A 14,723-nucleotide genomic window follows, 5' to 3' on the forward strand; every position below is an offset into this window, starting at 1 on the left:
TCATTTGGTTTCTCTCAAGGTCATTTTGTACCTTCAATATACAAGTCTCATTTTATAGCACTGACAGTGCCACAGCCTCAAGAAGTTAAACTGAAATTTGGGTATGATTTGATGAAAGCAGAAAATGTTCTGTCTCTCAAAGAATCGTTCCTAGTGCAGGTTGGGCATCAAATGCCCTCTAGAAACTAGGCAGACCTGCCATCTATGTCAGGTACCACAGTGCAACATAAGGGCGCTAGTGACCCGTCTGGGATTGTGTAAGTGGACAGAGTCCAAGGCACTGCATTCTATAGCTGTCGTGACAACAGAACCAGGTTTCCTTTAGCTGATGGCCCTGAGGTGATCTAAATTTCCCAGGTTGTCATGAATTGGCAGGACTATGGAAAGTGTCCAAGGAATCCACATGCCTAACTTCCTACCAACATGAATACTTCTATCTATCCATCCTCCTTCAAAGTCCGCTGCTCCCTAGGTACTCAAAATGTTTGATTAAAATTTACCTAAAATCCTACAAATATTGGACTGTATGTGGCCCCAATATTGCTGCTAAACCCATAGTTTATGTACAAAGAAACACCAAATCTAGTGCAGAAAGTTCAAAGAATTTCTTTGAGTGAGCAATTTATCTCCCACAATCTATATCTATAAATCAATAGCCTGTCACTAGTTATGGCCTTGGTGATAGTGATAGTACCAAACCTTTATTGCCTGCCTCTTGTAGATAATTTAATCTCTTTATCTTCCAGTTAGCCTGCCTCTATTTCCTAGCTATTGCTGATATGATTTAGATCTAAAATGTCCTCCCAAAGACTCATGTATTCAGAAGAGGAGTTTTGGGAGGGTGACAGGATCATGGGAGTGCTATACTCATCAGTGGGTGAATCCATTGATAAGGTCATTGCTGAATGTTCTGTCAGAAGCTAGAGGCTTGTTGCAAGTGCGTCTCTAGGGATGTGACCTGGAAGTGTATATTCTTGTCCCCAGGTCCTCAGTTCACTCTCTATTTCCTGGCTGCCACGAAGTGAGTAGCTTTCCTCTGCTATGCTTTTCCATGATGCCCTTTCCGCCTTGAAGCCAGACAACCGTAGACTGAACCCTCTAAAACCATGAGCCAAAATAAACTTCTTCTTTTTTTTTTTTCTTTTCTTTTTTTCGGTACTGGCGATCAAACTCAGGACCTTGTGCTTGCCAGGCAGGCACAGCACCACTGAGCTACATCCCTGGCCCAAACTTCTTGTTTAAGTTTTAAGCGTCAGGTATATTTTCCCAGTAACAGGAAGTGACTGATACAATTGCTAACTCTGTGAATTTAAAGTAATCCATTTTAATATTGGCTCAAGAAAAGCAGACTTAGAAAGATGAGTGTGGTGGTGAAGAAGTGTATAAATAATTATAAACCACATTGAGTTTCTCTACATTTCTCTTCCCGAACCCTGTAAAATTGAAATGTTCCTCAAAATTAACTTCATTTTTGTAGTAGAAAATCATTTCCGAATAAGTTGTGACTGTTTTACCAACTTCACACAGCATGTGGAAACTAAAGTTTAAGTGAAGTAACTTACTTGAAGTTGGAAAATAAATCAAAGATCTAAGCAGGTATGAAACTTCCCAATCATAAACCCATTGTTAGACCATCCTTAAGTACGGACAGCAGGTGATGAAAAGAAAGAGTGAAATCAGGGTCATCTGGGGTCATGGGAGCTGCTTGGGCTTCTGAAAGTGATGCAAACATGCACTGCAGAGGTGACAGCCACCTGCGAGTTCTGTGCCACTACAGCCACACCTCCCTGCTCCACAAATGCCACAAGATCCTAAATGTGTGCAAAACTAAGGGCCCTTGTGAAGCAACCAACAGAATCTAAAATCCATAATTTACCAGTGGGGAAACCGGGACACGGAGATTAAATCCTGCCCATCAGTTAACTAGCACTGGAACTACAACCAGCCTTGTATTTCTTACATCTCCATCTGGAGCTCCCTCTATTACAATTTCCCACCATTTGGGGCCAGGGATTTAGCTCAGTGGTTTCGCTCGCTTGCTGTGCAAGTGCAAGGACCCAAGTTCGATGCCCTCTACCAAAACAAACAAACAATTTCCCACTATTTGAAAAGTTTACTGGATATTTAGTTGTGTTTGTACTCAGCTAAACTCTGTAGAGATACAAATGAGAAGAAAGGAAGATCCCTATCTTGCAATCAGGAGCATGCACTCTCGCTTATCCTCTGCCTACTGGACTTGGGGTGTGCATGTCTGAACCAGCTTCTGCTACCCTCTGCCTCAGACAGGGACTTTTCATACCCAGGGTGTTTTCATTGCTGGGGCTTTAAGAACACTCCTTTCGTCTTCGTCCCCCAGAACTCACTCTGATTCACACCTGGACACCAGCCCCAAGGAAAAGTGGTCAGACCTTGGGAGAGGTAGAAAAGATCCCAGAGGCACAAGGCAGGGCAGCCATTTGATTCAAACCAGATGGCTGATTTGTGGGACCTGATACAATAGTGATGGAAAACAGAGCCCTCAAGACAAACTGCCTCAGTCCCACCCTGGAACTACAAGCCAGGCATGGTGCTTCTATTACTCAGACAAATGCCTTCCTGCTGCGTTAGCCTCTCACTGGCCAGAGACTGCAGAAAGTTTGGGTCCTGGCTGAAGAGCCCTCGTAAAGCACTTAGTTGAGGCTTAACAGGTGCTTTGCCTGGCTGGTCTATGCCAGCCCAACCCGAGCGAGGAAGGACTTTGGAGAAGTAGATCTTCAGCCCTTTTCTTGGCTGACACAAACTAGGAGTGGCTTTGACATAGGACGGGTCCTGATAGTTTACTGTCAGAAAGAAAGTGTTTGAGGTCAACTTGTGTAGAACCCCAAATGGAGGCCGGGTATGGTGGCGCAAGCCTGTAATTCTAACACTTGGGAGGCTGAGGCAGGAGGATCACCACAAGTTCAAGGCTATCCTGGGCTGCACAGTGAGTTCAAGACCAGCCTGAACTACATAGTGAGACCCTATCTCAAAAAAATAAATAAATAAAAACCCCAAACTGTCATCTCTGGCAAATGTTTTTCATTGGTAGCACAATACAAATAGGTCAATGCCATACCCTGAAGTTATCCAACGCAACACCCTGAACTGATTCAGCCACAGTGCCTTGGTTAAATCATGCCAGTGCTAATTGTACAACTAAAACAAACGTTTCAAAGCTTTTGCCCAAAGGCCCCTGATTTCAAATGTGAATCCTGTGCACACGTTTTCGAGATTTTCATAAAACCACATTGTACAGTTTGAAACATTTTTTCCCCTCAAACTTGTAGCATCTACGACTGTGTGTCCCCTCTGAAACTTACTCCAAAATGTGGTCGACAGTGTAAGGGTGGTGAGGCCTTTGAGAGGGAATTTGATCAGTAAGAAGAAGTAACGCCTTTCTCGTAGGACTGGACCAGATACCAGGGGAGTGGGCTGTCACAAGGCAGGGCTGCCCCTCGCTTTTTGCCGGGTCTGCACAAACCTACTTCCCCTTCTACTGCTACATATGATGCAGCACACAGTTGACTCCGGGGGCATTTCAGTCTGGGGGCCACAGGCTCCAGCAGCTGGACTCTGCTGAGGACCGGCGGCTCTCACTAGGGGGAAGCAGCGTGGCTCAATGTGGCTCAGGTGAGGAAAGGATTCCTTAGAAGGGAGTAAGGACCACATGTGAGGAGGAGCGAAGGGGACAACACGGGGATGGCACTGCGATTTGGTCAACAAGGCCAGCGTACGCGCTGTGCAGTTTCCAAGCGTGGCTACAGCTATCACCTCACTTAAATATCGCCTCGGCCCAGCGAGGCCATTCCAGGGCGGTTTATGCTTCCGAAGGAGGAAGCCGCAGTCGCCGTGCCGCCCGCCTCGCAGCAGCAGGGGTCCCTCATCCCCCTTCTCTTCCTGCTGCTCTCTTCGAGATTAACCTCACAAAAGCACAGAAGCTAAAGCCAGGGATGCTTATTCCAAGGAAATCCGGGTTCATTCATCTGGCAGTTGTTGAAAAACATCAACCTGCTTCCTCCACTTTCCCTTCCCCAACTTCAGAGCCCACCCCTAGGGCATCGCTGCCGCTGCCCCCCCCCCACCTCCCCAGTCACCCCATCCTCTACCGTGTGTCCCTCCTCCGGGCACTCGGGCTGCAGGCGGCCCGGGCCCAGACGGGTGGGGCGGAAGCGCCTGGCGTGGGGCGGAAGCGCCTGGCGTGGGCCGGGCCGGTGCCCCGCCCGGAGGAATCGCTGCAGGTTCCTCCGGCCGCTGCGGGCGCTGGGGTTTCCGGGACCCGCTGCACTCGAGCCGGCGGGAAACGCTGCTGGCACTCGGTCTGGACGGGGGGCGGAGCTTCGTGCTCTTCTCGGCACCGGCGACCGCTGGACGGCCAGGTGCGGGAGACCCCAGGACAGGCGGAGACAGAGCCACCGGGAAGGGCGACAGCGTCCCCTGCTGTCCGGCCCACAGCGGCTGCCTTGGGGCGCTTGACGTTGTCAGAATCCCCTAGCCTGAATCGGGGCCCGGGACCTCCGCCTTCGCCCGGTGTTAGGAGACTCCGGGGTCGGGAGAAGGAGGACACCTCAGGGAGCTGAAGCCAGACGAGAAGTGGCGAGCTTCGGAGGGCGGGGATTTACGCGGTGCCCTAGTTCCTTAGGATTCCCAGGGACAGCTGGGGAACGCTTTTTAAGAAAACCAGAGGTTCTGCAACCAACGAACAGCAGAGACACGGAGATGGCCTGCTGGTTACACAGGGCGGTGTATCGCGGACCTCCACATGGGTGTTGTCCCTTGTACCCGGTATACCTATTAGCTTGATGCTGTACGTTAGTCTTCTGTTGCTGATGTGACAAATCACACAAATGTGGTGGCTTAAATAATGCAAATTATTATCTTACAGTTCTGTAAACCAAAGTCCAGTAAAGGTCTCCCAGCACTAAAATCAAGGTCTTGATTGGACTGTATTCCTTTCTGGGAGGTCTCGAGAAGAATGTCCCCTTGCCTTTGCCGGCATCCAAGGCGTCTCTCACCTTCTGCAGTTTGGTCCAGACTTCCGCCTCTTGGAGCTCTGCCTACCAGCCCTGTCTAATCTTCCTTGGCTTGAGGACCTGCCACAGAACAGCTCACCCACAGCTCGCTTTCATTCTTTTCTTTGTTTGTTTTGTTTCCACCAAAACGGTTTTTATTTCCGGTGTTTAATTGGGTGTGCATCCAGGCACGACACAGGTTTGGGTTCATTAAGTCTTCGTGCAGAATTATATTCTTCTCAATAAATAAGCCAGTTCCGTCCAGGATCCATTATCTACACACCTGTGTTACAGCATTTCTATCAATCTGATATCTGAAGAAAAGATACGCAAATCATAGATTCATTTAAGTTACATATTTTGCAAAAGATTAAAAATTCAAGTCACACAACACTCAAAAACTATATTAAAATTTGTCTTCATTCCTGAAGGCCAGCAATAGCACACACAGAAATTCACACATGTTTCTCTGACCCTTCTTCCATCGCTGTGGCTCTCTGACCACAGCTGGGAAAGTTTCTTCACTTTTAAAATTTATGTGGTTTGGACTGGACCCACAGGGTAATCTCACCCAGCATGCCAATGCCTCCGTCTCATCTACGATGTCCCTTTCACCACTTAAGATGATGTAATGACAGGTTCTGAGGGTCCCCGTGTGGACAGCTCTGGGGCCCATTATTCCATCTACCAAACACTGCTTAGAAAAGCTTGTAGTCAAGTCCCTATATCAACTTTGTAGCCTGTTTACTGCAAAGCATTACAATTTGATAAATGTTGTTGATCATAAAAGAAAATTCCTACTTGCCAACTACTTTTATTCTGGTCAGTAACATTCAACCACTTGGTTCCACTCACTTTTCTTCCTTCTCCACCAAGAGTCTCATAGGATTTCAGTGTAGCTTAGAGGTCACTGACACACAGCTAGGTTGCATAGCTTGCACCTGCTTGAGCCAACTTCTGAGCCTCAGTTTTCTCAATTGTAAATGAAAATGTTAGACTAGATTAGCCTTAGGTCCCTGTCAAATTTCCTATTCCATGCTTTTCTGATTCTTGAAACAAAGATCAGCTTGCCTGGTCCAGACTCTGCGTGGCTCACAGTGATTTAGCTCTGGTGGCTCAGCACCCAGCAGCCGTGACTCAGCTTTGTCAGGTGAGGACCTAACAGCTGACTAGCAGAGAAAAAATGTCTCCTACTAAGTAGAAAATGGGACCTGAGCTCTCACTCCCAATTTTCTATTTATTTGTTTGTGTGGTTGGTTGGTTGGTTGGTTGGTTGGGTTTTTTGATACAAAGATCTCACTATGTAGTCCAGGCTGGCCCTGGCCTTCTGAATGCTGGGATTACAGGTGTGCACCACAGTGCCCAGCTTCCCAAATTTTTTATATAAAATGGAGATGAAAAAAATATTGACTTTCCAAAGGCTTTGAGAAGTTCAAATTTTTTAAAAAATTTGAAAGTACTTAAAAGCTGAAGGCTCTGCGTCATCATATTATTATCTAATGTTAATACTTACCTAATTTTCTCTTACTCTATACTTGAGAAACCTAGTAAGGTTTTACCTTTGTTTTGTTTTGTTTTTTCATACTAAAGCATGAACACGGCTTTTTCACTGAGCTACATCTCTAGCCCCTTTTTATTCTGAGACAGGGTCTCACTAAGACCTTCCATTTCCTAGGCTGGACTCAAACTTTTGATCCTCCTGCCCCAATCTTCCTGAGTGCTGGGATTACAGGCATGTGCCACCATGCCTGGCACATTTGTCTTTTAAATATACTATGTTGTCCATTTTCTCTTTCTTCAGGCAAAACATTAAAAATTATCCTGAGTCAAAACTCTGACATATACCTTTCTGCTATATTATTGAGATATGTTCACTCTGAAATTGATTTTTAAAAAACTTTGACCCACCTCCTTCATAAGCAGTAAAAAAGACAAGGTAATGGGCTAGGGATTTAGCTCAGTGGTTCCGGCGCTTGTCTTGCAAGTGCAAGGTCCCAAGTTCAATCCCCAGTACCAAAAAAAAAAAAAGGACAAGGTACTAATGCATGCCATTAAATAATTCTACAAAAGCAGATACTAATTATTTGATAAACACTCTTTATGAATTTTAAATAGCTATTTTTAGTCCTAAGGAACTGTATGCTTCAAATTAAGAATAACACATCCAGGGCCGGGGATTTAGCTCAGTGGTTCTGGCGCCTGCTGTGCAAGTGCAAGGTCCCAAGTTCGATCCCTGGTACCAAAGGAAAAAAAAAAAAAGACTACCACATCCACTTAGCTGTGCAGACAGAGCTAGGAAATGCTGCGTAAATGCTCATCTTTTTTTCCATCTGCATATCATCCTATCAAAGGTCAAATACAGTCCTGGTACCTTTGAAATCTGTTTACCTTGTCTCCTTCCTTTCTTCCATTATCTAAATATGCCCCACCCTTTAAAAAAAAAACAAAACCTGGATTTCTGTAAGAATCTTTCTTACTTGCCTTCACCAATTCTTTTTTTTTTTTTAAACTGGGGACTGAACCCAGGGCCTTTGTATCCTCAGCACTTTTTATGTTTTATTTTGAGACAGTCTCTAAATTGCTAATTTGCCCAGGCTAGGGTCAAACTTTTGATCCTCCTACCCTAGGCTTTCAGAGTGCTGGGGTTACAGGTGTGAGCCACTGCATCTGGCTATACAAGAGTCTTCCAACCGGCTCCCATTGCTCATTATCTTCCCTCCGATCTTTCATGTTCCTACCAGAATGATTTTTTTTCCAACAAGAAAGGTTTATCATGTAATATTCCCCATTTAAGATCTGCACATCATTACGGAGTGAAATCTCTGTGAGTCTCCATAAACGGTCACCTTATCTCTACTTCACAGTGATAAAGCAATAACACACAATCGGGCAAGCCTTCCGCCCCCCCCCCCCCCGCCCCGTGTTTTTTCCATAAAATGTTGTTTCAGAAATGTAACCATTTGTGCTGCATGGTGCTCCGGCCCAAAGTATCAAAATGTTCTGTGACTGAGCTGCAGGATGTTCCTACCAGAATTTCAAGAATGTTAACTCCACCCCTCAGATTCTGTGAGCATGCTCTCCTGGTACTGGTTTCAGGAATGTTCTGCAGCTCCACCCTCCTACTTGTGAGCATGCTCACCCAGCACGTGGGCCGACCCCCCTACTCCATAGATGTCTATATAAGACTGCTTCCATTTCTATTCAGCACTCAGAATTTACAGTGGGCAAACTCCTGTGAGCCAGACAGCAGTAAAAGCTTTTCTCCATCTCTGAGTAACTTTTGGCGTCTCAAGTCTTCAAATTGCTGTAGCTGTAGAACTTGAGCTGCAGCACTTGGTGTAACACTGAGCTGTTCCACTTTGCCACATTAGTGTCCTGAGTCACAGTAACTATTCACATTCACTAAAACAGCAACAAAAACCGAGGAAGTACTAATCATCTCACCCTACAGAAGGACCTGCACACTCTGTCCACACTATGCTCATAAAACCCTTCCTTCCCTTCCCTAATTTATCACCTAATGATTCTTCCTGCTTCATCAGGGTTTCCACTCACCTCTCAGAAGCAAATCTTTGAATTTCTCTTAGAATCTTCTCCAATGTAGGCTATTTCTTCTCAGCACATAGAGTGTTTCTCATTTGTAATAGTTTCCCTGTCTGTTTCTTCCATAGGCTGTGCTTTCCTTGATGGCAGAGGCCACAATTGATCATTATATGTCCTTGTATACATAGGCGCTAGTAAGCAAATGTTCATTAAATGAGATCAGAAAAAGCCATGATCTTAAACTGAAGTCTCAAAATAGTTTTAGCTTCATCATCCCGTAACAAGGTGAGGTAGAACAAATATTGGGAGGAGCATCAGTTTTTAATTGTAGTGTAGGAAAACTGAAACTCAGTGGTTGTGACTTGACCATTGTCACAGGGAAGGTAAGATGCAAGGTGAAGATTTGAAACAAGGATTTCTATTGCTAAGTTAAATGCTTTGTTAAATACATATGTATACCCAAATATGCAAACATTATCAACTATAAAAATATAACTATGTACTACTCTAAGAAGTGATTAAACATGTTGAGATTAGGAAGCCCAAATCCCACTAAGGTTTCATTTATGTTACATCCTAACAAGCAGACCTCTGACTAGAGTTTAAGAAAAGAAAAACCAAAGTGAAATCCATCAAGTGCATTCAACAATATCCAGGGGAAATAAGCTTTTGGCAGATCCCCTGGACACTTTGCATAGCATAAGGTTGTTTTTACTCTTTCATTCAAAATTTGAGATCCCCAGGACCCCTCTGACTGCATCTCCTTGGCTTCCTTGTGTCTTTCAAAGATTCTAAACGCAATCTCAGGCCAGTGCACCTGTGGGTCACTATTCCTGGGACACTGGATTCCTGCACAGCTGAGCTCCTCACTTCCTTCTGGTCTCTGTGCAAATGTTATCTGCTCGGTGAGGCTATTCCTGAGCACCCCACCCAGCTCGGCACACCCATCACTTCTGCCATATATTTTTCCCTTTTAGGACTTATCGTCCCTGGAAATAATACACAATTGCTTGTTTATCATCTCTCTTCCCTAACTGTATAAGAACAGGATCTTGTTTTGTTCACAAATGTATCCCCAGAACCTAAAACAATATCTGGCAAATAATAGTCGCTTAGTAAATATTTGTAAAGTGAATGAATGAATGAATGAAGCAATGATTCAAGGGTAATATTTCCTTCTGGTTTAAATACACAGTGTAGTTGTACATGTTTTTGAAGGAAATGGTTCAAAGGTTTATAGATGTAGTGCACCTTACAGTCACTTGTGTTTCTTAGAACTAAATTTGGTGCTTTATCTCAGAAACAAATTCTTGGTCCATCCTACCATAAATAGAATTTCAAAGCTAACATTTTGTGCTTCAACATATTTGCCCTTTACTTCATTCTCTTATCATTTTTTCACTTATTTTGTCTTCTAGTATCTATCTATATATATATATATATATATGATACTAAATATATATTATAATGTTACATAGTAAGTGCAATATGTAGTTTATATAGATTCAATGAATATTAAATCTACAGGAAAAAAATTTCAATAAACCCAGGGAAGTGTTAAAGTTTAAGTTGTTGAAATGCCACTTCTTACAAATCATTTTTTGGTAAAATCAGCATTAAATAGTCTTTGAAAAACTAAAAAGTAGTATAATCATGAATGGGCAAAGCTCAGCCCAGATCCTGTTTTCATCACAACTGTGCCCCTTCTAGCTAATCCTTTTGTGTTTCCTTTTGCCCTGCAAAGGACAAATGAAGAGAAAAGCATGGCTACCACAGTGAGGAAGCTCATGATTGAAATTTAGGTCTACTGCTGGACGGTTTAGACCTGGGAATTGCACCAAAGCCTGTGGGAGTTTCCGAACATCTAACCTCTTTTTTTCTCCTCACCTCTCCCCTTCTCTCTTCTCATCTTTTCCTTTTCTTTCCTGTACTCAAGAATGAACCCAGGGCTTTTGTACTGAGCTACATCCCCACCCCTATTTATTTGTTTGTTTAGAGACAAGGTCTTGCTAAGTCACTAAGTGGCCCAGGCGTGACCTAAAACTTGCAATTCTTCTGTCTCAGCTTCCCAGTGTTAGGATTCAAGCATGCACCACACACCTGCCTTAACTACTTCTGCAACTAAACTACTCTCCCAGCACCATCTGGACCCTATAACTAGTAGCTCTTGCCCACAGACTGAGAGCCTCAGCAATGACTCCCTTCTGCACCTCTCAGAGTGGTGCCCTCCATCTACAATTTCAGCTACTCAGAAGGTACAGGCAGGAAGATCAAAATCTGGGCTCAGCCTACACAGCTTAGCAACTTAGTGAGATCCTGTCTCAAAATATGAAATGAAAGTGGTAGGGTTAGGGTTAAGGGTAGGGGTAGGGTTAGGGTTAGTGGTAGGGATATACCTCAGTGTAGAGGCTCTGGGTTCAAATCCTGTATTGCCAAAAGAAGAAAAGTCAAATTAAACTGAACAATTTTAAATCACATATCCCATACTACTGACAATATTTTTGAGAATAAAACATTTTAAATCATATTACTGATTATTAAAATATCTTAGTGAGAAATGTTACACTAATAAACATTTTCTGAAAAATGTTTGATGTTTAGTTTCTTTTACACTTTACAGCATATGCTTTGAATGTAGTCATACATATGTGGAATTGTTTTTAGTTAATGTTCAATATCAAATTTGATTGAACTTGCTTTAGAAAACTTTGATAGACAGGTCTTACCTTAACCATCATACCCATACATACATATGCACCACCATTGCAATGGCAATATATGCATCTACAGTATGAAAATGCCACACTTATAAAGAACACAACACAGAGTTAAATATGTAATTCTTACCCTAAGACATAAACAAGAAATTCACCATACTAGATTTCCCATCTTGGAGTCAGCCGATTATTTGTTTATATTTAACGTGCAACCCACTCTCACCTGTTTACATGTCAGCAGCATGCTTGCTGCATCTGGAATGTTCTTTCCTCAGATATACAAAAAGCTGATTTGGACATCTGGGAAGATGGAGTAGTGAGCAGCAGAGAACAGCCATTGTGAAATTTGGAATCCAGATGCAGATATATAGCAATGTGAGGAAGAGAAGGAGGCTGGGTCCCAGGGATCCAGCAAGGATCTGAAATAAGAATTAGAGCCCACGGGGAGAGCGAGGAGACAGACTTCATTGAAGAGGTGGCAAGTGACACTTTCTTCCAGGAGCCCTGGCTCACGGCATAGGAGGGGCAGCTCAAACCTGTAGATGCACTGTGACTATTGGTGACCCCAGAGGCCTCCAGAGAAACACACCAGTGGGACAGAGCAGTAAACCCAACTGCAGTGCCATGACCCTCAGGAGAAGGTGATTGCCAGTAGCCATCTTCGAAGGGGGCCAACTGAGCTCAGAACTCAGCTTGGCTCCATCTGGTGACTCTGTGTCAGGGTCAGAGCTCAAGCTGGCAAAAGATCTGAAAGCTGGGTTCAAGCAGGCAGAGAGCTAAGTTCAAGCCTGCAGGAGGTACCTGGAGTACTGTAGGCTGAAAAACTCAGGTCCTAGCCTCAGAGCCCAAAACTAGAAGCAGCCTGAAGTTCAGTGAAACTAAAGGCACAGGCTTGCTGGGATTATCGACCACCTCACCATAAATCTACTGCTGGCTTACTGGGATTAATCAACATGGATCTGGGCTCTGTCTACCCCCTCTGTCTACCAGTGACAGCAGAGACATGCCCTAAAGACATTTTTTCCTTTGCTTTTTTTTCTTGATTGTTTTTATGAGTATGAACATCATTTCTAGTTTGTTTTGTTGTTATTTCTTCTCTCCCTCCTGTTCATCAGTTTCACAAACTGTGCATAATTTCCCTTTGTCCTCCAGCCTTCCTTCTAATCTCTTCCTCTCCTATTTCTCTATTTTTTCCCTTAACCCCTTCTAAAATTTCTCCCCTGAAGTAAAATCACCATATTGAGGGGATTACTTATTACACACAACTTTCTGGGTTTTAGATTTTCTTAACTACAAATCTTGTTCATAAGGTTAAAGGTGGCAAATTAAGTTACCACAGTTTGTCATTTTCTAAACTGTGTTTGATGCTATTGGTATTACTGATTGTACTTTAACCAAGAAGACAAAATTGTTCTAATCAGTTGTTCTTCCTGGTATGACAAGACTGAGATTGCCTGAGAGTCATAAACAAGACAACAGGCCAGTGCCAAAGAACCAGGGGCTAGGCCAAATAGGCAGCAACTTCTCCTCCCTGATATAAAGAGGTAAGATCTTGCCACAGCTCAAAACCCAAAAGTCAGCTACACCTGGAGTACATCTCTGAGAATCAGTCATTTCCTAGGGGTTCTCGATACTAGCTATAAAGGTACCTACCATAAGCAATTTACAAGCATCAACACAGGAACTAAAAAAAAAAATTAGGAACTGAGAAGACACAAAAACAAGATGCAACCCCAGACTTTCAGCTAACCAAAGGCAAACTCAAGGGGCAATGAGATGGAATGACCTGAAAGCCTGCCATCTAGACTCTGAAGTGGTAACAGCAGAAATAAAGCAGATGAATGAGGCTCTAGAAAAAATCAAAACAATCTCTCAGATAACTTCAGAGATAACCATAATGAAGGACATGGCTAGTGAATGAGACTAGATACAGATAAAACATAGAGGAGCTTAGGAAAATTATGGAAGCCATAAATGCCCAACATAGAAAAGAAATGAAATCCATGAAACAGATTCAAACAGACAATCCACATTAAAAATGCCAATGAAAGTACAGAAAGCAGAATAAACCAATGTGAGGATAGAATATCTGATGTAGAAGACAGGATTGTGGTTAATGATCATGAAAAGAAAGATTTCTTAAAAATAGCAAGGGACCATAAAAAATCAATCCAACAGCTCCTAGATGATACAAAGAAGAGTAATGTCAAGATTGGGCTGGGGATTTAGCTCAGTGGTGCCACTGCCTGCCTCTCAAGTGCAAGGTTCCAAATTCAAACCATGGTACCAAAAAAAAAAAAAAAGAATAACATAAGATTGATGGGAGTCAACGAAAAAGCAGGAGATAGTGCATATGACATAAAAAAAACCGTAGTGCAAATGACATAAAAAAAACCTGTTCACAGAAGGAATGGCAGAAAACTTCCCAAGCAGGGAAAAAGAATTTGAACACAGATAAGTGAAGCACACAGAACTCCAATCAAAAAAAAAAAAAAAAATTGGGCTGGGGATTTAGCTCAAGGGTTTTGCCACCTGCTGCGCAAGAACAAGGACCCAAGCTCGATCCCTGGTAGCAAAAAAAAAAAAAAACTACACTAAGGAATATAACAGTCAAGGAATACTACATAACAAATAATCAACAACTGGGATCACATTAAATTAGAAAGCTTTTAGGGCTGGGGATTTAGCTCAGTGGTTCCACCTCCTGCCAGCGCAAGGTCCTGAGTTCTATCTCCGCTACCAAAAATAAAAACCTGTTTGCATAGCAAAAGAAACCACCAATAGAGTGAAGAGGCAACCCTCAGAATGAGAGAAAAAAAAAAAAACTTTAACCAGCTATTCCTCAGACAAAATAGTAACATCTAAAATAAAGAACTTAAGGAAATCAGACCCCCCCAAATTTAAAGACCCAATTCAAAAATAGGCATCTAAAATGAATAGACACTTGTCAGATGAAGTAGAAACGGCAAGTGAATATATGAAAAAATGTTCATCACTGGTCATTTGAGAGATGCAAATTAAAACAATGCTAAGATTCCATGTCACTCTAGAAAGAATGGCTGTTTTCAAGAAATCAATAACAAATGCTTGCAGGGTGGTGGGGAAAAAGGAACCCTTCTCCACTGTTGGTGGAAGTGTAGACTGCTCAAACCACAGTGGAAATCAGTGTGGAGATTCTTCAAAAAACTAAAACTAGAGGTTCCATTCAACCCAGCTGTTCCCTTCTTGGTATCTGCCAGAAATAAAAGAATCATACCACAGTGATATATGTGCATCCACGTTTATAGCAGGATAGTTGTAATAGCTAAATCTTGGAAACAGCCCAAATGCCCATCAGCCAATGAATGGATAAAAATTTAGGTTTGTTTTGGTTTTGGTACTGGGGATTGAACTCAGGACCCTGTGCATGTGAGACAGGTAGCGGAAACAGAGCTAA

At 43.1% G+C, this 14,723-nt stretch overlaps 1 protein-coding gene across 4 annotated transcripts in view; it reads right to left on the bottom strand.

The window, feature by feature from the left end:
* Styk1 (STY kinase 1) overlaps positions 1 to 5,409 on the bottom strand; it is a 39,972-nt gene extending 34,563 nt beyond the window's left edge. For 2 of the 4 annotated variants that reach the window (XM_021259189.2, XM_021259187.2), the window contains exon 1: positions 4,125 to 5,409. The gene's annotated coding sequence lies outside the window, so the exon portion shown is untranslated. The remainder of the gene's footprint in view (positions 1 to 4,124) is intronic. The other 2 variants (XM_087214115.1, XM_021259185.2) reach the window with 1 other exon arrangement.
* Between the last annotated feature and the right edge of the window lie 9,314 nt (positions 5,410 to 14,723).

The sequence above is a fragment of the Heterocephalus glaber genome, unplaced genomic scaffold (assembly GCF_053883595.1).
Source record: "Heterocephalus glaber isolate CG9 unplaced genomic scaffold, H.glaber_assembly_v1.0 deba00001444, whole genome shotgun sequence".
NCBI lineage: Eukaryota > Metazoa > Chordata > Mammalia > Rodentia > Bathyergidae > Heterocephalus > Heterocephalus glaber.